The 25679-nt window shown below is 43.2% G+C and overlaps 1 protein-coding gene across 3 annotated transcripts in view; it reads left to right on the top strand.

The window, feature by feature from the left end:
* Nucleotides 1-25679, top strand: part of LOC122559499 (contactin-1) — a 771145-nt gene that overhangs the window by 119910 nt on the left and 625556 nt on the right. For all 3 annotated transcript variants that reach the window (XM_087997462.1, XM_087997461.1, XM_043709043.2), the window contains exons 2-3: nucleotides 1140-1198; nucleotides 5642-5705. The gene's annotated coding sequence lies outside the window, so the exon portion shown is untranslated. The remainder of the gene's footprint in view (nucleotides 1-1139; nucleotides 1199-5641; nucleotides 5706-25679) is intronic.

The following is a 25679-nucleotide window of genomic DNA, read 5'->3' as shown; positions in this document are numbered from 1 at the left end:
CTATCACCTTATTGTATTCAGACAGGTGATCACTTGTGAGCACAATTGGGGCTGAGCTTTCTTGGACACCCAGCATAACCCAAACTATGATGTTAGACAAAGCTTTGGTTCTTTACAATGGTGAAAGCAATTACTTTATCCTTTACCTTTCTACAAGGAATTGTCTTCAATAACAACAGAATGTTATCACGCATATGATGTCAATACTCATTTCCTTTTAAGCTATTATAATTATTAGCAGTCTTAGTATGGGTAAGTATCCATCCAACCATACTTAGATACTGAACGTGTTGAATCACTGGAGTTACTTTGGATGTTGGCGTACAAGTTGACCTTTTGATGTGTGGAAAAATCCCTCCGAAAACTATGCCGACTTAATACACCCAGTGTACAAGTGGTGTGGGTGGTGGCCATTTTGAAATACCATTTTGCTTCCAATGCTAACAGTATGCATTTCTTCGACTCCTGTGCCTCTTTGCAACAGATTGGAAAACAGTCCAGTGCCCTCTGCAAACTTTGCCGGAATTGTGTTTCCATCGATGGGACATTTGGCAGGCCTACGGGTGTTATTTCCTTGACCTGGAACCACAATATGAAATTGCCAGCAGATCACCGCAGCTGATTTTCTTGCTATTAAGATAACAAGTGTGCACAAATATTGTGTTCAATTGAAGGCTGTTCTCTTTAGAAACTGAAGCTGAATTGTATGGTTGGGGTAAAGTTAAAGGCCTTACACCTAATATGTTTCACACCCATCCCAGCTGCCTGAATACTGATAGGCATAGCTTAAATCAAAGATAGTATTTAATTCCCCATCGCTGTCATCCCACCAACTCCCAAACTTTTCAGATCGAGGAGACTTGGGAGACCAGCAGGAACCCTCTGGTAACTATTATAGTCCGCCCAAATTGCTGTTGTCTAGTCCTTCACCTTGAGATTACTTTTGTGAGCTGACTCAGAACAATTGTTAAATTTATTTCAAATTGATTTTGGTGACCAGTAGTTTGTTCGACCATGAGGATGACAGGAGAGCTGAATGAGATGGACTGTGACCTGTTTGTCCATCATGTCTCCTCTGCTAGTTCTTATGGTCAGTTGCTATCCATTGCTAACCGTTGGCACTTTGTTATCACCTGCAGGTTTCATTGCCAATACTGAAGTCCCGAACAGTTTTCTTACACCGAGTTCTCCTCTTGCGGTAAGAGCAAATCTTTTACATTTCACTGAAGCAGCCTCTTTGTCAGCCACAATTGCTCTGCAGTTCCTTTATTAAATGATGCTTGGTCTACACATTTATTTTGCAGCTGACCTTGCCAGCTCAAACGTAAGACAGTGAACTTCAACCTGTCGAGCTGGTGTGATAATATCAGGAATTAGAATGCCATTTCAGACCCTATTGAAGCATCCCGCCAGCTTACTGTGTTGGCATGGAGGTGCCCTGCTCTTGGCAGTTGTAGGATGTGTGCTGGGAAAGGAGTGAGACTGGTTGATTGGAAACCATCTTTCCATTTGAGCTATTACACTGTACTATATTGGTTTCACCAGCACATCAAACATCCTGCTATTGCCATGATGTCATTAACCTGTACATCTTTGCATTTGAGAGAGAGAAAATAATTGAGTCATGACTACATCATTTCGTATCTTGATATTTGTTTTCCTGACCTTTAGAAGCAGCGATCGTATACTGCAGTGATCCCATGATAGCGATTAGTAATTGGCATTGTCCTCTGTAGCAATATGAGTGGAGAATATAGTGTTATAGAAATATAGAGAGAGCCAGTGAAATAAAACACAAGGTCCAGTTAGCTCAACTCGCCTCTGATTAATTCATTCAACAATTAAATTTTCACCCAGATCTTCTCTAATCATCAAAGTTAATCTCTATCAATAAATCTACAACTGACCTACAAGGTCCCAGTGGCAGAGATGATTTGTTACCATAAGCAGAATTTTGAACCCTCCCTTTCTTCAAAAGTAAATCCATGTGTTCACTTGACCCTATTTGTCAAGCCCTGGCTAGGTGAGGTAGGTGTTCAGAAGGGTATGGGTGTATAAACACAAGATTGGGGACAGTACTGTCGGGGGTGGGGGGTTGGCAGGATGTGGGAGTGGGTGCCCCATTGGGCACAGAATGCCCACACAGGTGGCATGTCACTTCTTTCCTGTGTGTCTCTGTAAATAGTTACGTATTAGCAATTCACCCTTTTTTCTGATCATGACACACAAGTGATGTGTGTTGATGTCTTGAGAAAAGTGGCCCACCCTTGGCTCATTGCATCCCTGCCTCCTCTCAGGACTGATTTGAAATCTAAGAGTAATAAAGCAATAGTTTTGTGACAATCTGATAAGATGCTATTGCAAGCCAGCAAACTCCATCTGGTAATCTGGTCAGAACCTAATTTCAACCTTGATATCAGTGTGCTAAGAATACATCCAGGTTTATCTCAGTCTGATGATATTCAGACCCACATCAAAGCCTCATTTACACAAATATAAAGTTAAGATTCAATGCCTTTCAGATTCAAGTGACATTTTCATAGAATCCCTACAGTGTGGCCCAACAAGCCCATACCAACCCTCCGCCCAGGTTCATTCCCCTACCCTATTACTGTGCATTTACCCCTGACTAATGCAGCTAAACCACATCCCTGAACACTATGGGGTAATTTAGCTTTGTTCAGTGGCACAGGAGATCTCACTCTCCTTCAATTCAAAAATGAAGGTAGGTTCCTAATTTTGAAGAATACTCCTCAGCACCAACTGTATGGTTACAACAAAAGTGTAGCCTTAATAGTTAAATTTCATTGCAGGAATTTTTGAGGGAGGCTGTTGGCTTTGCTGTAATAATAGAAACTTCAAGATGTCCCTGGTGGATCCTCCTGCATTTTGTTTTCAAACCTGAATTTTAGCTGAATCTTTACAAGCTCCGAGAAGCTGAACTAGTTGCAAGAGACTGAACCTTACAGCTGATCTTGCACTCGACTCAAAACCGACTCCTGTTGGGTCCTGTTTTGCCCTGTGGTTCCTCCTTTGCTCTGCTAAGACCAATCTGGAACTTCACGAGGATTTTGTGTCTGGGTGCAGGTGTAACTACTGATTGTTGGGAAACCTAGGTGAAATGTCCAAGTTGGCATTCAAAATTACCTTGAAGATGAGTGTGATGAGGAGAATAAAGGAGTCTTGGTTTGGTGAAAAAATGTTTGGGATTTAAAGTCCTGAAGTCTGTTGGATGGTGAAGGAGATGCAAGTGCAGCTGGTTTGAGGTTATGGGGAAGAATTGGTTAGTGTTGGACATGGTGAGGTTGTAGGAGGCTGGAAGTATCAGTGGAGTATACTGGATTTGTACTTTTGGAGAATTGTCTGAGGAAAATTTAAAGGATAGAGATAGGTTAGTAATTATTGAATAAAATAGAAGAGGCATGCTTCGGAAGAACAAAGTGACGTTTGACCTGTGTGCTGATGTTACGTGGAGGTAGTGGTGCTGAGCGCAACTTAAAATCTGGGGATGACTCTGACTCCAATTGGTCAGGTCGCCTCTCAATGGTTCCTGGTTGACGAGCAATTGGCACTGTGGCTCAGTGGTTATCACTGCTGCCTTGTAGCACCAGGGTCCCAGGTTCGATTCCAGCCTTGGGCAACTGTCTGCATGGAGTTTGCACATTCCTCCTGTGTCTGTGTGGGTTTCCTCCCACAGTCTAAAGATGTGCGGGTCAGGTGAATTGGCCATGCTAGATTGCCCATAGTGATAGGTGCATTAGTAGGGAGTAGGTGAATTGGTCTGGGTGGGCTACTCTTCATAGGGTCGGTGTGGACTTGTTGGGCTGAAGGACCTGTTTCTGCACTGTAGGGAATCTAACATCTAATTTAGCAAGAATCCAAGATTCCCCAAGTAGGGAGATAGAGATTGTGTCACTGGAAGCTAGTGCTCCCCTTTCCACAGTGGTCAGTCTTCCATGTGTGACCCTAGACAGGAAGTGTGATCAGGGTGATTGATGTTGAATGATTTCATGGTCAAGTTCAGTACTGCCCTGATTCCATGTCACATGTACATCTCTAACAGCAATCTCTGGAAAGCCTTTTGGTGCAGTGACTCTGGTCAAATTTACCCTTCAATATTCATATCAGCTGTATTGTCATTTGTTGCTGGAATGGAGTGAGGCATAAATCACTGTACATTGGATAAACTTGGTGAATCATGGCAGTGTGGTTTACCCAGAAATCTTCATTATGTCAGTCTCCCAACCAGGCAAACCGGTCAATGGGACAGTAATTGTTTTTTCATTTATTCATTTGTGGAGTGTGGCATCGCTGGCTGGGCCAGCATTTATTGCCTTTGAGAGGGTGGTGGTGAGCTGCCTTCCTGAACCGCTGCAGACCGCATGCTGTGGGTTCACCCACAATGCCATAAGGGAGGGAAGTCTAGGATTTGACCCTGCGATAGTGAAGGAGTGGCGATATATTTGAGGGATGGTTTGAGGGGCACTTGTAGGTCATAGTGTTCCCTTGTATCTGCTGCACTTGTCCTTCTAGATGGAAGTGGTCATGGGTTTGGAAAGTACTGTCTGAGGACCTTTGGTGAATTTCTGTAGTGCCTCTTGTAGATAGTACACGCTGCTGCTACTGAGCATCAGTGATGGAAGGAGTGGATGCATGGGGATGTAGTGCCAATTAACTGGTTTAAAATGAAAAGAATAACAATGAAACCACAGAATATTTATAAATGATTTAGTGTGTATAAATACTACTGCAATTTCTTCCCACTGTCTGATGATCTGAAAGGCATTTGTTTTCTTTTCAATTTTCTAACTTGAGCCTTGTCTCCTTGGGATCTTTTGAATAATGTTTTTGAAGATAGCACCAAACGTACTGTTCTGTCCAGGGTCGCTTTATTGTCAAGAGGTGTGCAAAACTGTGAAAGGTCAGCCAAAATGACAATGACACATTTTCTTTTCAATTAATTATTCAGACTGGAAAAGATGGTCATGAAACTTCAGACAGAATGTGCACCAAAGCTTTTTGATTGCAGTAATCATTTTAATTTTCCCGTGAGTTTTTGACTTCAGTGAGACTTAATCCCCCACTGTCATCAACAGCAGAAGGTGCAGTACTGTCCAATAACTAGCATGGACTCATCTTGATCAGCTTTCATTTGGCGTTGACTCATGATGGAATTAGTGAAATGTGTGCTTTCACTCAGGTTGTCAACCCATTAATACATCTTGTCAGCCAGAAGCCCTGTCTCAAATGTCGTCCATATCTCAGTGAGAGCTCACCTCTAAGTAAGGACTGTTGTTGATTTGAGATCAACTTTGCAGACTGGAGCACAGAATCTAGACTGATGCTCCAGTGCAGTCTGCAGTGGGTGCTACAGTGTCTGAGGCACTGTTAATAAGAAACAATATAAAATCAAGGCTGCTCTCCTTTTGTACCCAAAAGATACCCCAGAATAGTCACCTGTCCCTGAACTAAAACAGGTAAATCTTGGTTATTACCTTATTGTTATCCATGGGGTCTTGCTGTGTGTGAATTAGCTGATGAATTATCAGTATCACAGCTCTGAATATAGTGCAGAAGTACTTAATTTTGATATAGACCTTGGGATATTAAAAGCATGTTTCTGTCTTTCTTTGTTTTCCAGAGTATTGGAAGAGTGCACTAAGATGGCAGAGATCTATTGACCCCCAGCCTCCAATCTTTTACAGGTCAGATCATGTTTCCATTGCTGGATTTAAATTAAGAGGAGGTGTTGGATCATTAAAATTCTTGTGAGTTGTGCCAGAAGCTAACCTCTTCTGGTCATGGCGTGTAAAACTGGGTAACAGAGTCAAGTTCACAAACTAAAGGTCTGATCTAATGGGCTAACTTGCATATGAAGATAGCCCTGCATCTGAAAAGCAATGAATTTCACTGTCTCCCCTTTCACTTCTCCTCCTGCAGAATAGGACTGTTCCATTCAGAATTCACCTTGACAAGGGCTGTGGCCTTGAAGGGGATTAGTTTACCTCAGGTGTTCTGGCCACACATGGGAGCCAAGAGGAAGTGTGTAGTTTAGTGGCAGAAGTTTTGGGATGGATGTTGGGAGTTGGTGGAGGGTCGGAAATGTACTCTTTGTGGCACCTGTTAGTGAGGGATAACATGGGCCATGTTCAGTCGGCTGGCAAAATCTTTCTAAGTTCAAGTTTAGTATCCATCTATAGTGAAGGCGAGATGGGAATGTAAGCTGGGAGCAGGATACAAAGAAACTGTAGAGAGATTACGTGAGTGAGCAATGAGGTTGCAGTCACAATATTGTAGGGAAGTATGAAGTTATTCACTAATTTGTAAGAGTTGTGAAAAGAAAGCTTTTTTTGTAAATATGAAACCTGTAAATGTTGATGTTCAGAGGCACTTGGATCTGCATGTATAAAGTTAACTTGCAATTGCAGCAAGCAGTTAGGCAAACAAATGGCATGTTGGACTTTATTTGGAGTATTAGAGTAAATAAAGCTTATGGCAATTGTACAGCACTTTGGTGGGATGGTTAACTATGTAGAGTTTTAGCCTTTGTATTTGAGGAAGGATATACTTGCATTTGGATGGGCTAGCGAAGGTTCACTAGGTGGTCCCTGGAATGAGCAGCTTGTCTTGTATTAAGAGGTTGAGTAAACTGCGTTTACCGGAAGAATGGGAAATGATCCGATTGAAACATACAAGATTCTGAAGGTCTTGGCAGGATTGACACTGAAAGATTCTTTCATCCAGGCATGGGAATCTGGAACATGGGAACACAATCGCAGTGTCATCATTTAGGAGTGAGGTGAGGAGAAATTTCTTCAGCCAAAGAGTTGTGCATCTTTTGAGTATTCTGCCTTGGAATTCTGTGAATGCCCCTTTGTTGAATATATTTAAGGCTGGGATGGATAACATTTTTATCTCCCAAGAGATCAAAGTATGCATAGAAAAAGTGAGATAGGAACAGATACTGAAGTTAGAGGTGAATGATTATATTCGATGGCCAAGTAGGCTTGATGGACTAAATTTCTTTGATGCCCTATTTCTTAGGCATTTATGTAAATATGCTGGGGATATATATTTTGAGGTAACACATGTGAAATGTTTAGAGATTCTGCTGATGAGTATATTTAATTGAGTTTCTCAGAGTCCTTGAAGATTGTGCTGCTTGGAGAGTTTGTCAGGCTTTGATCTGCAAGCATACTCATGGCCTCTGAATTGGAATAAATTGTTTGAATAAATTGTGTTTTGCTAAACGTTGAGCAGTTTGACCATTTGAATTGCATCTGGAACACAGCACCTCATATTTACCTGTAAAATAAGATAACGTTAGGGTCTAGACTATCTTCTAAGTATGTTTTGAGGGGCTCTGCTCTGGTCCAAAACATACTTGATGATGTTGTTCATGGGGACCACTATTGCCAATGATCTGCAGTCGATGTAGCCTCTGCTGTTGCGCTAGAAAGACAGCTTCACTTTGGTATTCACACACCGGAGAAACCTTGAGGATGTGAAAGGTTGAGGGGCATGACCCCATTTCTAGATTAGAGTGGTGCTGGAAAAGCACAGCACGTCAGGCAGCAGCCATTGAAGCAGGAAAATCGACATTTCGGGCAAAAGCCATTCGTCTGGGCATTTCCCAGCATGCGCTGGTGTGGGAGTATTCTGCTGCTACCGTTAGTCCCCGCTGTATTTCTGAAAGGATGAAAAGCAAAGAGTCAATTGTGGAAGTCCCAGCCAGTCCTGTTGGTTGGTGCAGCACTTCCAGCTCCTTTCTTAGATGTCAACCTTTTCAAAGATCAAGGTGACGATAAGGGGAACAGTGTCTTGGCTCACTGTTTTGTCTATTTGCAGGAATATACTGCTTTTACTACTAAAGCTGATGTAGGAACATTGCTAGGCCTCTCTATTTTTTGTCCAGTTCAACGGGACTCAACTTGCGTGGGTCTATTGCCTGGATGGGTACAGCTCCAGCAACAACAACTCGAGAAGTTTGTCACCACACAGGACAAAGCAGCCCGCCTGATTGGCACCACATTCACAGACACTCACACCTGCCACTAGCAACAGTCAGTAGGTACTATTTACAAGGAGCACTTCAGAAATTCACTAAGGCTTCTTAGGTACCACCTTCCAAATCCATGACCGCTTCTATCCAAAAGGACAAGGGATACGTGGGGGCACCACCATCTGCAAGTTCCCCTCCGAGCCACTCACCGTCTTGACTTTGAAATATTTTGTCATTCCTTCACTCTAGCTGTGTCAAAATCTTGGCATTCCCTCAGAGGGTATTGTGGGTTTACTGACAACACATGGACAGCAGCGGTTCAAGAAGGCAGCTCACCACTACCTTCTCAAGGACAACTGGGGAATGGCCAATAAATGTTAGTGATGCCCACATCCTGTAAAATCTAAAAAGAAACTCGAAGAATTCGAAGTGTTACAAAGCTTCTCTTTCTTGCACCCATAAGGTTGAGATATGTCTTTGCCATCTTGTATTCATCACCTACATGTTGCCCTCACAACGTTATCCAAGATCATTTGTTATTTTTCCCATGTATATTGATGGTACCTCATTCTAAGTCTTCTTCCCCTTCTCCATTGTCCATTCATCTCAGACTGAATGAGCAGAAATCTCCTCCACTTAGAGCCAAGATGACAGAAACCGTTATCTTCCAGCCCTGGCACAAACTCTGCCTGGCCTGCTGTGTTTTTCCAGCACCACATTTTTCAACTCTGGTACTCCGGCATCTGCAGTCCTCACTTCTTCCTACAAACTCTACTCTCCAGACATTGGCTTCATCCCTCTCAGGGCAGTGCCGTGGCTCAGTGGTTGGCATGGTGGTCTCATAGCTCTAAGGTCTCAAGTTCAATTCCTCAGGTCTGTGTGGAGTTTGCACATTCTCCCATGTCTGTGTGGGTTTCCTCCAAGTGCTCCAATCTCCTCCCACAGTCTAGAGATGTGCAGGTTCGGTAGGTCGGCCATAGTGTCCACAGATCTGCCATGGGAAATACATGGTTATAGGGTAAGGGGGTGGATCTGGGTGGGATACTCTTCGGAGATCAGTGTGGACTCGATGGGCCAAATGGCCTGCTTCCACACTGTGTCAATTTTATGATTCTGTACCTGGTATTTATCTCGGGCTGATCAAGACTGCATAGGATGAGTTCCTGACCACACGTCTGTGCTCTTTTCACCTGCGTGGTGTTGCCTGACTCTGGCCCTGTTTAGCTCTTCTGCTGAAATTTCATCCTTGCCTTTGTAACCTTGAAACAGAACTATCCCAATTCACCCCAGGTCAGCCTGCTGCACGCTACCTGAACCAAAACCTGCATCCCATTCTAAAAGATGAAAGACTTAACAGCAATCTATGTTTGTTCAATATATCGTTTAATTGCACTGTGATCTTTTGCTATAAGGTGTGTCTTATGATCCCTGTTCCACTAATTACCACTAAGTACTAGCTCTGAAAGCTAGTGCTTCCAAATAAACCTGTTGGACTATGACCTGGTGTTGTGTGATTTTTACCTTTGTCCACCCCAGCCCAACGCTGGCACCTGCACAGCAGTTCCCTGGACCACAAACTCTGGACGTCGCACCCACTCCCACCCTCCATCCTTACCCTGTTTAGTTCTGTATCCTCCCTGCAGCCCATCGTTTTGACAAAGCTTTGCACGTCTGTTTACATATCTCTGGTTTACGTTCAGATTCATTTTGATAATGCTTTCCTGAATCACTGAGAGACATTTTATGAGGCTCAAGGCATTACACAAATGTGAGCTGTTGGTGTTAGGGTGAGATAATATCAGTCAGTTTGACATACATCATGCAAACGCCATCTTTTATTACAGTGGTACCCTTGAGTAAAATCATAGTTTGGAAAGATTAGAATTGAATGTCAGTGAGATTGCATTGGCGCAGCTAGGGGAGAGACCATTTACAATCTATGACAATTTGATAATCTTAATGATTATGATGTTAAATTAGAACAGCAAATGATAATGATATCTGTTTTGTTAAATCAGTGCAAGCGAAACTCTGAGGGATTTTAGCAAACACAACCTGGACAAGAAATCACTTTCAAAACCTGCTCACATGAGTTGTCTAGACTGACCTGTGTCAGTCCATACGCAGATGAATGCCTTAAAGTGATAGAAAGTGTAAATAATTGTCAGATTTACTACTTTATGTGGCATTCTTGAACCTGCTGTTAAGTGGAATAAGGATTATCCAAGAATATTTTTACACTTGTTTGCAGCTGTTTTTCTCCATGTTATCTGAGCATTGTATCCTTACAACTTGCCTGATTGACTGACTGGCCTCTGACTCACCGTGTGAATGAGCTGAAGATTCCAGTCTCCAATGAACCTTCCCTTCATTACTGAGTACTGGAGTTGGAGTCACTCACCAAATGCCTTAACAAGAGACCTCACTGCTGCAGTGCAATCTGTCATGATTCTATCTAACATTCAATTAGTATTGGATTTGTTGCAATAAAAGCTCTCAGAATCTGATCAAGCGCATTGTGAGTAGCTGCAGTGGTATGCTAATAGGTAAGCACTGTCAGTGTATTGTGTCAACTTCTCTTTCCCCTGTCCCCCTTTCACAACGAGTTAATTTGGTTTGAAAGCCATCTCCCGCTTAAAGATGACCTAAACATGTGTGTTCCTTTTCATTATTTGGCACTATCGAAGAGAAATGTTGTATTTCAGGCTGTAAATGGATTAGGTGTGGGTTGTTACATTTGGAAGCTGTTCCGTTCCTCCATTTCCTGTTCCTTCCCTGCAGCCCCCACCTTTTATATGAAAATTGTTCTATTATTGAAAGGAGGCAGGTGCTGAGTGAAGGACGGTTCAGCACTCCCACAGCACTGTTCCCCATGGAGAAATGGACAGGTCTGTCGCAGTAACAGCAGCTTAGAAACTGCTGTGCAAAATCACAGCCGAGAAACAGACTAGCCAAAGTGCTCTGCACTCCTGTTTATGCTGATTACGATTTACTTTCCACTTTGCTTCATCTCCCCGTTATCCATTGTTCCCTCCACCTTGTGCATATCTGTCTCCCCTCAAATGCATTTGTAAAATTCAGCAATGTTACTGCCATTGAATTGCCCTGTCATCAACATGTCCCATTGACCAGAAACTAAACACGACCAGTCCTATAAATAGTGCCCAAACAAGAGCAGGTCGGAGGTTAGGAATCCTGCAACGAATAACTCGCCGCTTGAATCCCCAAAAGCTGTTCGCCGTCAACAAGGTACAAGTCAGGAGTATGATGGAATACCCCGCACTAGCCAGGCCAAAGCAGCCACTTAATTGGCAGCCAAACGCCACCTTCAGCATTCACTGTATTCACCACCAGCACTGCAGTGTGTGCCATCTACAAGCTCTCCAACAACTCACCAAGGGTCTTTTGACAGTATGTTCTAAACCCACAACCTCTACCACCCAGACGGATAAGAGCTGCAGACACGTGTGATAAGCAACTACAAGTCTCCCTCCAAGATGCACACTGTCATGACTTGAAGCAATGTTGTCATTCCTTCACTGTCACTGGGTCAATATCCTGACCCGCAAGGACCTCTGTGGTTAAGAGGGTTGTTCATCATCACCTTCTCAGGCAAGATTCATGCTGACCCTGTCACTGTTGTCAATTCGGTGAACATTAGTGTAGAACCTTTCCGTGCCTCATTCTTTTCTCAACCTGAGATCCATAGACCAGAACCTGGAGGTCTACTTGGCTGAAGTGTGAACACCACCTGATCGTGTTGAATCCTGGAATGTCAATACACATGGTAAATTCATATAGGAACTCGCCTCTGAGCTGTGTCCTTTCTCCTTTCTATACCTCAGCTACCTTCCTATCTGACACTGTAAGGGGGTGTATACAGGCTTGCTGCATTTAGCCACCTTGTTCTTTGAGCCTTGGTTACAAGATGGATCAGGTGTCTATTTGGTTTATCAGAGCTCATCTGTATTTGGAAGAACGTATATATCCCAGACAGTCCCACCTCACACTGACTCTGAGTATAGCGTGCAGCTGCTTTAGACAGAGTTACATCTCTCCATCCAATCTGCAAGTCCTTTTCATGTATTGATCACTCTGTGAAGAAGAATTCCTGGTAATGATTTAAATTCGCTTCCTACTCAATCACAGTAATGTTTCCTTGTTTTGCTGCTTGTGTTGTGGAGATTTGGTTGTCAGCATAATGATTTGGTGTTGATTCGTTACTTTAGTTAGTCGCCTTTCGGTCAATCACCTTTTTGCAACTTTTATCCAAACTCCTGTTACTTGTAATTCAAGCACATGGACTGCAAAGATGTTTTAAAAAGGGAGTTCATTCCATTAGCGTCTGACCTTTATAAAGCTTAATGGGAAAGCTTAACTCAAAGAAACAAACTATTTATAAGTTACGATCATGGCCCTGATTTCTGATCTATCGCCTGATCTCTAGTTAGTTGAGGAGCAGAGTTCAGGTAGTAGAAAGCCTGTTCCTAAAGCTCCTTGACTATGTGAGCCAGATTCGATCTTCGGAATCGACAGGAATCTTCCTGTCCACATGGCTCCTCGCTCTCAGTGCTGCAATTCAGTCGGTCATCTGGGTCTCTTGTACACATGTCCTTGCACCAGATCCCCTTTCCAGATCTCCAGCTACCATCGGAAACATCAGAGGGCTCTGCACATAGACTTGGCAATCATGGTGGATTCTGCTCCCATCCAACCCCACCAACCCTTCCTACCTGTGACGCCAGGGTCATCACATTGTGTCCCAAGGGAGCTGGCATTACTGACCACTTCCTCAGGGAGTGCTATACTGTCAGAGGTGCAGTCTGCAGTATTGGGGGATGCTGCATTGTCAGAGGTGCAATCTGCTGTACTGAGGGAGTGCTGTATTGTCAGAGGTGCAGTCTGCAGTACTGAGGGAGTGCTGCATTATCAGATGTGCAGTCTTCAGTATTGAGGGATTACAGGCTGCACCTCCGACAATGCAGCACTCCCTCAGTACTGCAGACTGCACCTCTGATAATGCAGCCTTCCCTCTGTCAGCATTGTCAAAGGATGTCTTTTGGATGAGACATCCAACTGAGGTCCTGTCTGCCTCCTCAGATGGATGTAAAGGATTCTCTGCCATTACTTGGTAGAAAAGCAGTGAGGTTACTCCCAGTGTCCCCCGAACTTTATCTCTCAATTAATATCAATAAAACCAATGATCTGCTGCTTATCACCTTGCTGTTTATGGTTTGGTGCTGTGTGAAAATGACTACTTAGTTTTATATACCAGTGGTTACACTTTAATCAGTGCTTCACTTTATTATCCAGAGCTTCATTGACTATGAAGTACATTGAGGTGGTGGGTGGTTCAGATTGGATGTGTAGAAATTGAACTAGACAAGAGTGAGAACTGCATATGCTGGAGATTAGAGTCAAGATTAGAGTGGTGCTGGAAAAGCACAGCAGGTCAGGCAGCATACGAGGAGCGGGAAAATCGACATTTCCTCGTGTGGAAATTGAAGCTTATTTTTGTTGCACCAGCTCCATTTCTCTATTAAAGTCAATTTATTTGTGAATGTTATCGACCCCAGTGGATGTTAGCGAAAGAAAGATAGCATAACTTTTCCTGCAAACATTATTTCACTTGCTTATAATTGACTTTCTATGCCATTTCTATTTTGGTTGTTCTCCTCTCTAAACGACGTTATCTCTTCAAAGGAAAGAACTTTTGACCTTTAGTAATAGTAAAATGCTGGAGATCTGAAATAAAAACCTAAAGTATTGGAGAAACTCGGTCACTTTGGCGGCCTCTGTGGAGAGAAAGCAGAATTGACATTTCAAATCTGGTGTGACCCTTCAGAAGTTGTGGAGGAGTTAGTGTTACCATTTTGAGTCTAATATAACTGTCTTCAGAATTTGAAAGAAGTTGTGTTAAAAATCACACAACACTAGGTTATAGTCCAACAGGTTTATTTGAAAGCACTAGCTTTCGGAGCGCCGCTCCTTCATCAGGTGGTTCATCACCTCTTTCATCACAGTCACCTGATGAAGGAGCAGCGCTCCGAAAGCTAGTGCTTCCAATTAAACCTGTTGGACGATAACCTGGTGTTGTGTGATTTCTAACTTTGCACCCCAGTCCAGCACTGGCACCTCTAAGTCAAATTGGACTTGAAATGTTAACTCTGTGTCTTATTCCACAATTGCTCCCAGACCTGCTGAGTATTTTGGCACTTTGTGTTGTTTCTTCATCTCTAAATCTGACAAAACAAGAACTTATTCCTGGCTTTGGATGGTGCTGTGTTTGGAGCCACCATCATGCTGTACCTACGTTCAACCACTTGGTGGCAATGGAAGGGAAATTTCAAGTTGCTCAACTGCACCCTCATGAGGTGACCAGTCGGTATTGCAAGATAGCAACATGTTTGATTTATACCATCTCACCCAATGGTGGTGCATTCTTGTAATACCCTCGGAAAGAGTACATACACAAATTACTTTGAAATGCATGAGTCCCACTTGATGCACAGCTAGATCATACAAACAAGGAAATGAACAAAACCAGAAGGTTTTGTGCTCAACGTGACCTCAGTAACTTGTTTTTTTAACCTGTGTAGATTTAGTTTGCTGTTGCTACTTGACCAGGATCAGGCAAAGGGACTCCGGGTGTTGTTTTTGTACCTCCTTAACCCAGAGATATTTGAGCGTTAATCCTACACTTGTGGTTAGTTCCTTGCCTGAGTTTGTGAATGACTGAGCGTACCAGGAAGTTGAACATAACACTTTTTTGGACAGAAGCAAATTGCACCACATTGCATGTTTACCCCCTTCAGTTACAGCCAGATCAGTTGAGCTTGAAGAATGTTGAACCAAATAATCTGGGTTTACGTCAGATCACTATCTGGTACAAATTTACAATCCAGTCCATCTTTTGTGATTGGGCTGTGTTATTAGTAATGTTCGCATGTTTGGCTTTAATACTTGAGATTTATACAAATGTATTCAAAATTAGATCTTGCCTTATATATCACATCTTTCAGAATCATACAGGCACTTCAAGGAACAAATAATTTGACACTTATGGACCATTGTTTGTCAACACGCAGGGCATCTCCTTGCAACAAGATCCCACAAGCTGCAAATGAGATGAATATCAAGTTATTTCATTTTGATGGATCTGGCTTTGGGCATAATCTTGGCCTAGATAATGGGAGCTTCAGTATTACTGAAGCTCCCATTATCCAAGTTCTTCATTGTGTACTCATCAGGAAAGTTCACAAGAAATAGCAGTGTAACGGGAAAGCAATATTTACAGTGTATGAGAGGAGAGTGCTGATGGCGAGCAATGCACTCTGGATGTTGAAATGCCTCAGTTGGATGACAACTGACAGTTGATTGCCAACCTGTGTTTAAGGTTGGAACTAGGCGTGTTGATTCTGATCAGTAAAGGCATTTCATAGAGTCTTTTTCTTTAAAAAAACAAACCAGAAAGTTACTGTTATTGATTTGAAACAGTTGCTCCATATTCTTTTGGTCTGCAATGTTTGGCCGTGAATGATCAGTCACCATCTAACTAGTGCGTTCTCCATGGCGATCCTGTCCATTTACCAACCAATCAGCACTCAGTCTAAATGTTGCATTCCCTTCATAATGGTATTTCTTGTGAGTTGTGCTAATAGCTGCACAGCAGAAAAAAATCAACGAGATGTAGTTCCTTTTCACAATAATGGGAGATGTTCATGTACATTGAAAGGAACCCTAGAATCTCTCAGAATACTCCAGGTGGCATTGAAGTCATTGACAGTCTAAAAGCTTCAGTCAGCCTAGATTTTCCGGCACCAATTTAGCATCAGCTCTACCCCATGTATTTAACACCTGTTCACGAGGTCACTAAGTTACAAGGAAAAGAGGATCATATAGGCTGTTGTTTGATGCTGCAGTTCTGAATCTTTGATTAAACCAATGAGTATTCCAGGATCCTTGAAGCTCATCCCACTTCTGTCAAGTCCCTGAAGGGAGAGAAACAGCAAACTGACAAGTACATAACCCGAAACCCAAACAGAAGCTGGTCGAGTTGAAGAAGTCATAGCAAAGCTTTTCTATCCCAAGGCACGAATTTCATCGGCCAGGTAGACAGAGCGTGAACATCGGGTTTGCTACCTGACTAACATCTGGAACAGTTCAGTCTGAATTATAAGATTACAAGTCTACATAGATTTATCACTTCAAAAAGCATGAGGACTGGGTGGCTCGGTGACTCAGTGGTTAGCACTGTTGCTTCACAGTGCCAGGGACCCGGGTTTGATTCCACCCACTGTGTGGAGTTGGCTCGTTCTCCCTGTGTCTCACTGGGTTTCCGCCGGGTGCTCCAATTTCCTCCAACAGTCCAAAGATGTGCAGGTTAAATGGATTGGCCAAGCTAAATTGCCCCATAGTGTCATTTCTCGGAGAATTAGCCATGGGAATTGCAAAATTACAGGGATGGAGTAGGGAATGGGCCTGGGTGGGATGCTCTTCAAAGGGTCGGTGTGGAGTTGATGGGTCGAATGACCTGCTTCCACACTATAGGGAGTCTATGAACTTTTCTGATATATATCAGTTTGGTTGTGCATATACAGAGGAAAATGTGAGGATTGCAGATGCTGGAGATCAGAGCTGAAAATGTGTTGCGGGAAAAGCGCAGCAGGTCAGGCAGCATCCAAGGAGCAGGAGAATCAACGTTTCGGGCATGAGCCCCCCTTCAGGAATCTTTCAGGATTCATGCCTGAATCCTCGATTCTCCTGCTCTTTGGATGCTGCCTGACCTGCTGCGCTTTTCCAGCAAAACATTTTCAGCATATACAGAAGAACCAAACAATGATAACTAACTTCGCCTGGAAATATCATAGTAACATTGTTTGATTGTTCATAGTAATTTTGGTGCTTGCTGCAGGGGCAATAAGAGGAATGGTATTCTAGGAGGGAGAGTAGAAATCAAAGCATTTTCTGTCACATTAGAAACTTGAATTCCAAGGTTTGCTTCCAGAGGAAGAGTGAAATCATTCAGAGCAGTGAAATTGTTCTATAACAATGCTATGGTTACCAATGGCTCTTTCATGTGGTGGAGAGGTTTGTGCTCTCTGGCAATCCTGAGGTTCCATTGGGAACTCCTTGCTCCAGCCACAACCATTCTTGGTGGCAGGGCAGGTGCCAAATAAAGAAGTCGTCACTGTCAGAGCAAGGTCAGAAAAGTCTCATCTGTCAAGAAGGAAGAAAGCTGCAGGATAAAGAGGACCTGCTCATCTTGTTTACAAGTCACCGAAATCTGATCACAAGTAAAGACAGTGTGGACCATGACAGTAGTCCAGGGCCTCCAGGTTAAACAAGATCACACACAGGCATTACCAAGGGCCATTTGCCTGTGTCAACTGAAGAATGTTTCTAATGTGACAGAAAGCTACAAAATGCTTTCATTTCTCCCCTCCCTCATTGAACAACATTCCTTCCATCTCCCTGTACAGCAAGCACCAAAATTACTTTGAATGATCAAACAATGTTGTGGACAGGGTGGTGAGCCTGGGAGTCCCTGGTACTGTGGACTGTGGTGACAGAAGCACAGAGTCCTGCATCTGTGTTGGGCAGCAGCATCTGTGACTGGTCCATTGGAATATGCTCTGCTTACCCCCACGTAAAGGCTAGAAATGATGCCCTGAAAATAGGCTGCCCTCCCCCCGCCCTTCTCCTGGCTGGGGAAAGAAAGAAAGGTTTAAACTTTGTAACTTAAAATAGGAGAACATTTGTGGATATTCCCAAGAGGGACTGTCCAGAAAAAAAGAGATGCAGTTGTACTTTATGAGCTATCAAGACTTCAACTAGATATCACTGCTCTCAGTGAGTCCTGCCCAGGGAGTGGCAACTGTCGAAGATGCACTTTCTATTGTCAAGGATTGACTGTCCATAACCTTTGTCAAGTTGATTTTACCATTGGAATAGAGCCTTGGATGCTCTGCTTGAATGGCCCAATCTTATGGCACTTCATTAACTGTCAGAGGTACACCACAGTCATCAGCATTTATGCTCTGGCCTTTGACTCACAGGGAGAAGTTTTATTGATGAAGTCCACACTGTATTCCCAATAGAAAACTCATTATCATTGATGCCTGGAGAAGAAGATCCATCTCTCATTCTGATAATAGCCAAACGGATGAGAGGAATTCCAAGTGTAACTCATGACTACCTGGAAGATCTTCATCCGTCCATCGCCATTCTAAAAGAGTGGGATGAATCTACAGCAGTATATGTTTACAACTGTGACAGATCAAAGTCTGTGGGAGAGTCGCAAATAAGAGATCCCCACTGTTCCAAAAGGTGCCAAAGAATGTATGAGGTCCCAATGAAAGTAAACAATTTGCCTGACTGCTTGCTGCTTAGGACGGAAGCATTTCACACCTATTTTGAAAGCAACAGGGAAAAAAATACTCGTCGTTACAGCACACCTAACAAGATCAATGAAAAGAAAGGATTTTTAATCTTCAACTGCACTCCACTCCTCAAATATAAAGACAGTCAATCATGATTAAGAGAGACAAATGGTTTAACACACACTGCAGAAAAATATACAGTCAATGTAAGCAGAATTCCAAAGACCAGACCTTAAGGTGACAGTTACTTCCCCATAGCCCTACAGATGTTTGCAATGATTACTAGAGATTGTAACCAGCTGAATCTTGTTGACTACACAGTCCTTGATTAACGACATCAATCAGGAAAGCCTTGGCTGACCAACATAACCAGGAAATTAGAATCTCCTCAGTTGAGGACTGACTCCAAGCTGGCTGGCTACAGCCAGTGTCCTGTGCACTAGTAAATAAACGGTGACTTGGTGATGGGACCCAGCCTCTGTGCAGTGATTTCAATGATGTGCTGCTGTCTGTGTAGTTACTGTTGTTCTCAGATTTGATGGTTGATGGAGTAAACATGGATCCTTTCTTGTATGAATTCTTTCTATTAGATTTTCTAGGTTTTTCTGTCATTTTTTCCACATGGTGAGAGAGAGAGAGAGAGAGAGAGAGAGATGAATATGCTTTCTGTCTGTAGGCTGTAGATGTTTCTTCTCCTGTGCTGCTCATGGCAATTCCAGCTTTCAAGCACTCTGTAGCACAACCAATCAGGGAAGTGTTCTCAGACAGAATCGCTAACTCAAAAGATTTGCAACGCTGCTCAGTCTGGAATTCTCCCTCTGACTGCTTCAAAAGCAATAGTGCTCAAAAAGGGAATGCAGCTCATGATTTTCAAGTTGCAATCCTGCCTTCTCTTCCAGTTCTAACACTCCAACTTCCATTTCTGTTTATAGTCCCAAAAGTGAACTTTATGTGGTCTCTTGCATGCCTGCAGCCTCGAAGAAGGTGAGAGGCCATTTCTAAATATGTGTTATTACCAGCTGAATATGACACATATGCTATCCACTTTGAAAGCAACCCTACATACATTCAGATAAACTGTTCAGAAGAATTGTTAGAGGGGATTCTGAGGGATAAGATTTCCATGTTTGACTTATATTTTGAGCTACAAGGGAGAGGCTGAATAGGCTGGGGCTGTTTTCCCTGGAGCATCGGAGGCTGAGGGGTGACCTTATAGAGGTTTATAAAACAACAAGAGGCATGGGTAGGGTGAATAGACAGGGTCATTTTTCCAGGGTAGGGGAGTCCAAAGTTAGGCTTAAGGTGAGGGGGGAAAGATTTGAAAGGGACCTAAGGAGCACTTTTTCATGCAGAGGATAGTACATGTATGGAATGAGCTGCCAGAGGAAATGGTGGAGACTGGTACAATTATAGCATTTAAAAGGCATCTGGATGAGTATATGATTAGGAAGGGTTTAAAGGGATATGGGCCAAATGGGACTAGATTAATTTAGGATATCTGGTTGGCGCGGGTGAGTTGGACTGAGGCTGTACAGCTCTATAACACTATAACTGCTGCCAAATCACCTTTGTTGGTCTTGAGGCTGTGACTGGATGGCCAAAAGATAACTCTCCCACCAGGTCCTGTGTTCTCAATTCTCCAGCTTTCCAGGGGAGGATCAACAAAACTTCAGACTCTCTGGAAGCTCTCCTTGAAGTAGGGCTGCAGTGACCTTATTGCCTGGGTAGGACTATTTACCACCTGTACAGAGTGCCAACAACCTGTCCATCAGGAGTTATCTCGTGTGATGCTCATTTGGAAAGTAGTGGAGGAATGATGGGTCGACTGGCTGTTTTCTGTACTGCATCGATTCTATAATTCTGTGAAGTTGTATCATGTTGAGTCACATCCTGTCTTTGATGAGGCAGAGCAGCTGCAGTGAAGGAAAGAAAAGAGATCCTGCACTTTGATCCCATTACTGAGTGGAATGACAAGTCCCATATGCCAAAAAATATGAAGGTCAAGATTTGTCCTGTAGAGTTACAGTACACGAAAATCCTGAGCACACTGAGGAGGGATCACCTTCTTCCCCTCCCCCACTCACCTATTGTACTGGCTGTCATGTTACTTAAGGATGAGGGGGAGAGCTTTGGAAGAACATTCAAATCCAAAGCTGCTTCACTGTTTTGTGCAAGGGTCTGAAAGGGTTAATACTGAAGAATGCCTTAAACACCACCCACTGTGATGATGTTGTAAGAATGTGTTGAGTGGACAGCTAAGGGTCTCAAAGGAATAAGACGTCCCTTCCAGGTCCTGCGCACAGTTTCTGTATAAATTTCCATCATCTCAATGCAACGTGCAGGTTATTAAGGAATATTGAGCAAAGTGGGATCGATAGAGTTACAATACAAACCTTGCATTGTCATTCAGTGACAGGTCAGGCTTGACAGGCTGAATGACCTGTTTCTGCTATAGTCCTCTGCAACGATCTCATGGTCAGTGCGGATCTGGTGTGTTGGTCTGGCTTTCCTCTATTCCCCCTACACTGAGGACACTGTGCACATCCTCTGGAAAATGAGGCTGGAGATGTACCTCCCCTGGTGCATTCCAAACGTTGGTGCTGGAAATGAGGTGCAGCAGAGTGGGTCAGAGACCCGGCATAACTGGCCTCATTCTGTCTCTACTTTTATTCTGCGATGAAAAGGAAAATTGCAATACAATGAGAGCACAACGCGTGCAGTAAGAACCAAACCATCTACTGATCTGTCACACACTGGAAGCCTGAACACTGTGGGGGGAAGCTGTACGGTTCTTTGTCAGTCTGCCTGAAAGGGCTTGGTGTGCCAACAGTGCAGGGAGCATGTGGCTGAAATGAAGGGAAGATGTGTCGGAAGCCAAAACCCATAGTAAAATCATAACTCCATCACTGTTAATTTGTCAATCGGTTGTCATGAGCTTTTCAGCCTATTCCACTTCCATCACAAATCCATCCCTTTTAACTTTCCAACAAGTCATTCTGTCTGAGGGTCAATCATTTTTTTTTTTGACAGCTCTGTGGTGTTTGGTTGGGTCTTGCTAATGATGTTGCTGCGGTTTGGTGCCATCAGCTTCAGTTCTTCCTCAACCAGGATCCTGTTTTATCCTCTGAACCTTGAATTCTCTCACATGCCTTGTGGAGATACGTATAGTTGAAGGTAGAAAAGCAAAAAGGCAGTTCACAGGAATGTTAGATCCTATGTTATAGGGAGGTCCAAATCTCAGTGAGTATTGTATTGGCTGCTTAAATTACAAGGGACTGGATAAAATTAGATTACTTTTCAAGACCATGTGAAGAGTTCCTGATCTGCTGGTTAAATGCAGTTAGTGAGGTCCTACCTGTTTATCTTCTTTTCCATCTATCCACTCTACCCTCCTCCCCCCACCGACCTATCACCTTCTTCCCCTCCCCCACTCACCTATTGTACTCTATGCTACTTTCTCCCCACCCCCATCCTCCTCTCACTTATCTCTCCACCCTTCAGACTCCCTGCCTGTATTCCTGATGTAGGGCTTTTGCCCGAAACGTCGATTTTCCTGCTCCTCGGACGCTGCCTGACCTGCTGTGCTTTTCCAGCACCACTCTAATCTAGACTCTGGTTTCCAGCATCTGCAGTCATTGTTTTTACCCAGATATGAAATCTATTCAGGCCAGTGCTCAAAGCAGAGACAATAGGAAATTGGACAGTTCGTCTTTCAAGAGCAGTTTTATCGGAAACGTTAATTTAAAAGTTGACCTCGTGTTACACTATGACCATGGGGCAAGACAGCTCAAATTTAAAATGTGAAGAGACAAATGGGTGTCTGATGATAGGACATTTTAGAAATAATATTCTTTTTTATGGAAAGGATTTGTGGAAGGAGTAGTGGATTGAAATGCCTGAAATCACTTCGGAAACAATTGGATGGAGGGAGAAGGATTTTGTTTTTAATGATATGAGCTAGGGTGGGTTAAATTGTCCATCTTGGTTCATTGCCTGATCCTCTCATTTAAATACTATTCATGGAACACTAAGCATTTCCTTCCAAAGTGTCACGCTTTAAATGCCTCCCGAGTGATTTTTAAATCGTGACACATGAGGGGAAACCAAAGCAATCTTTCCAAAATGTCAACATGTAATAGCTGGAATAGAAATGTCACAGCTTCCTCGTTGGAAAGGATTATTCTTCAAATATTGCTCCTTGCTCGACTGGATCTGGTGCAGAGCAGTTACGTTTTTACTTTGAGTCTTCAATATCTTCTGGATTGCAAGTTCTCATGTGCCAGATCACCTTGTTTCATCAGACTGTGTTGTTTTGCAGTGTCATCAGAAAGTCATCGTACATTTAGAGTGATAGTGCACACACTAATGTAACACCAGCAACAACGGTGCTATGTAAATGTACAGGTGGAGCTGGCATGTTTTAAGAGATCAGAGTTCCCATGTACACCTTCCAGAAGATCACAGATATGTATATTTTATATTTCTAACTCTTTTCTCTCTTATATTTCTGACATGATCTTCTCCTGCTGTATAGATTAGGAACATCACCAAGCTCTCACTCCCTTGTGTCCTGAGTGTTATACGTACAGTGGCAGGAAGTCATTCCTAAAGTGAATTGAATTGTGTCTTGGTTTGTAATAGTTGCCTAGTGAAGCTCAATAATCCTGTAGTGAGGGGTGCCTTTGTGAAACCCAGGAGGTAACTACTTTGTCCATGAAATTGTTAAAAGCATCAGAACATTTCTCAGAACACATTTGGTCATAGCCATTTGCTCCAAGTGGGAATAAATAGGTTTTATATTAGCGAGCTTTGAGAAGATTTGTATCTCAGGTTGAGATTCTGGATGTCGGTTTGCTTGTTGAGCTGGAAGGTTCATTTTCACACATTTTGTCACCATACTAGGTAACATATCCAGCAAGCCTCCGAATAAAGCACTGGTGGTATAGCCCATTTTCTATTTATATGTTTGAGTTTCCTAGGCTCTGTGATGTCATTTCCTGTGGTGATGTCATTTCCTGTTCTTTTTCTCAGGAGGTGGTAAGTGGGATCCACTATCAACAAAAACATGGCTGTGGATCCCATTTACCACCCCCTGAGAAAAAGAACAGGAAATGACATCACCACAGGAAATTATGTCACCACTAGAAATGACATCGCCTACCCTAGGAAATTCAACATATAAATGGAAAGCGGGCTACATCACCAGTGCTTCATTTGGAGACTCACTGAAGATTTACCTAATATGGTGATGAAAGGTTTGAAAATGAACCTTCCAACTCAGTGAGCAAACCTACATCCAGGTTTCTATTCCCAGGTGGCAGGCAGAGACTGGTGGTGTACTGCAGGTCTCAGTACTTGGGCCTAGCTATTCCTGATCTGTGTAAATGACCTGGATAGGGGAATCAAATGCAATATTTCTTAGTGCAGTCAGCATATGAAGCTAGTTTTGAATTGTCAGGAGGATGCATGGAGAATTCTGGGTGACCTAGTCAAGTTGAGTGCATGGGCCAAGACATGGCAGGTTCAGGATAATGTGGCTAGGTGTGATTATACACTTCGGTGTGAGAACCAGAAAGGAAGAGGAATTGTTAAATGGTGAGACTTTAGGAAACCTGGTTGTACAAAGGGATTTGGCTGTCCTAGTACACTAGTCCAGGAGTAAAAAAGCAGGAACAGTAATCAATTAGTGCAAGTGGTTTTGAGTTTGAAATAAAGATGTCTACCTGTAGTTTCATGAGGTCTTGTTGAGACTACATCAGGACTTGTTTTGGTCTCCCTCCGCAAGAGAGAATATACTTATCGTAGAGGAAGTTCAATGGAGGTTCACTAGAATGATACCAAGAATGGCATGATTGTCATAAGAGGAGAAATTAGGCTTATATTCACTAAATTGTAGATCTGAATGAGAGGAGATCTAAAATTCCAGCAGGGGTGGAAGGATGTATTTCCTGTTTGGGAGTTTGGAGTCTCAGTCTCAGGGCATCTGGTTGATCACTTAGATGAGAAAACATTTCTGCACTCAGAATAGTGATACCACAGAATGCTGTGGAAGACGGGTCATGGGGTATATTCAAGAGTGTGACTGATACAATTTTAAATTTTCAAGTGGTATGGGAAGAGAATGGGATAATGGCATCGAAGTAGAGGACCAGTTGTGATGGTGGAGCAGGATTAAAGGGCGAAATGGCCTACGCTGGTTTCTGTGTTTCCTACATTACCATAACTGTTCTATATCCACAACAAGCTTTCTTGGACTCTTCATGTTGACGCACTGGTTACAAAGGCCCAACAACGTCTCTTTTCCTCAGGCAGCTGAGGAATTTTGGCATGTCAGCGAATACCCTTGCCAACTTTTATTGGTTGGTAAAAACAATGACTGCAGATGCTGGAAACCAGATTCTGGATTAGAGTGGTGCTGGAAAAGCACAGCAGTTCAGGCAGCATCCGAGGAGCAGGAAAATCGACGTTTCGGGCAAAAGCCCTTCATCAGGAATAGAGCCATTGGTATGCCATTGAGAGCATTTTGTCTGGATGTATCACTACCTGGTATAGCAACTGTACCATTCAAGATCGGAGATGGTTACAGAGAGTGGTGACCTCGGCCCGGACAATCACAAAGGCCAACCTCCCATCTATAGAATTCATCTACTAGGCCCGCTGTCAAGGAAAGGTCGCCAGCATTCTCAAAGATCCATCCCACCCTGGCAATGCTTTTCTACAACCTCTACCATCGGGGAGAAGGTACAGAAGCCTGAACACACGCACCAGCCGGTTTCCAAACAGTTTCTACTCTACTGTTGTTAGAATACTGAGTGGACTCACAAACTCTTAACATGTTTTTATTTTTGCTGCTGTTTTCCTATTATTTACTTATGGGCGGCTCAGTGGTTAGCACTGCTGCCTCACAGCATCAGAGCCCCGGGTTCAATTCCCACCTCGGGCAACTGGCTGTGTGGAGTTTGCACATTCTCCCCGTGTCTGTGTGGGTTTCCTCAGTGGTGCTCCGGTTTCCTTTCACAGTCCAAAGATGTGCAGGTTAGGTGAATTGGCCATGCTAAATTGCCCGTAGTGTTAGGTGAGGAGGTAAATGTAGGGGAATGGGGATGGGTGGGTTGCTCTTCGGAGGGTCGGTGTGGACTTGTTGGGCCGAAGGGCCTGTTTCCACACTGTAAGTAATCTAATCTAATCTTATCTATGCTACTTAACTGCGCGATCTGCCTGTATTGCTCGCAAGACAAAGCTTTTCACTGTGCCTCGGTACACATGACAATAAATTCAATTCAAAGGCCAAAAAC

This window comes from Chiloscyllium plagiosum, unplaced genomic scaffold (genome assembly GCF_037043375.1).
Source record: "Chiloscyllium plagiosum isolate Xiang-an unplaced genomic scaffold, Cpla_swu_hap1 HiC_scaffold_19, whole genome shotgun sequence".
Taxonomy (NCBI): domain Eukaryota; kingdom Metazoa; phylum Chordata; class Chondrichthyes; order Orectolobiformes; family Hemiscylliidae; genus Chiloscyllium; species Chiloscyllium plagiosum.
This window is presented reverse-complemented; position numbering and strand designations above follow the sequence as displayed.